The sequence below is a fragment of the Elephantulus edwardii genome, unplaced genomic scaffold (assembly GCF_000299155.1).
Source record: "Elephantulus edwardii isolate Elephantulus edwardi_28Jun2011 unplaced genomic scaffold, EleEdw1.0 scaffold00043, whole genome shotgun sequence".
NCBI classification, from domain to species: Eukaryota; Metazoa; Chordata; class Mammalia; order Macroscelidea; family Macroscelididae; genus Elephantulus; species Elephantulus edwardii.
The window spans coordinates 7,214,154-7,214,664 of record NW_006399793.1 but is presented as its reverse complement, the minus strand read 5'-3'; positions in this window follow the sequence as shown (position 1 = coordinate 7,214,664).

Sequence of the window (511 nt, the reverse complement as noted above, 5' to 3'; positions counted from 1 at the left end):
TTTGTCTTCTTGACATTGAGCCTCAGTCCATACTGAAGGCTGCCGTCCGTAACCCTTCGCAGCAAGTGCATGAGGTCCTCCTCAGTTTCAGCGAGCAGGGTTGTGTCATCTACATGTTTTGGGATTCCCATTCTTCTCAGAGTCAACCACAGTTTGTTTTGATCCACTCAATGCTCTTTTCCAACACCACAGCTCAAAGGCATCAATTCTCGTTCTATTATCCCTATTCATTGTCCAGCTCTCTGATGCATAGCAAGTGATTGTAAATTCTAGTTGAAGTAATAAACTCATCATTGTGTCCCCTTACTTTTCTAGGTATTAACATTTTTCCTTACTTTAAAAAAAATATAGCTACAGTGAAATGCTCGAGGAGCTGGAGTCAGAAAATCAAGAGGGCCAAACTCTCTCAGCATTTCTTAAGCTCAAGGAGCTGAAGGACAAATGCAAACCTAGAGTTGCTGTAATCAAGGATGCTTTGGGCAGAATATGAAATGATCCAGGAAGTATTAAA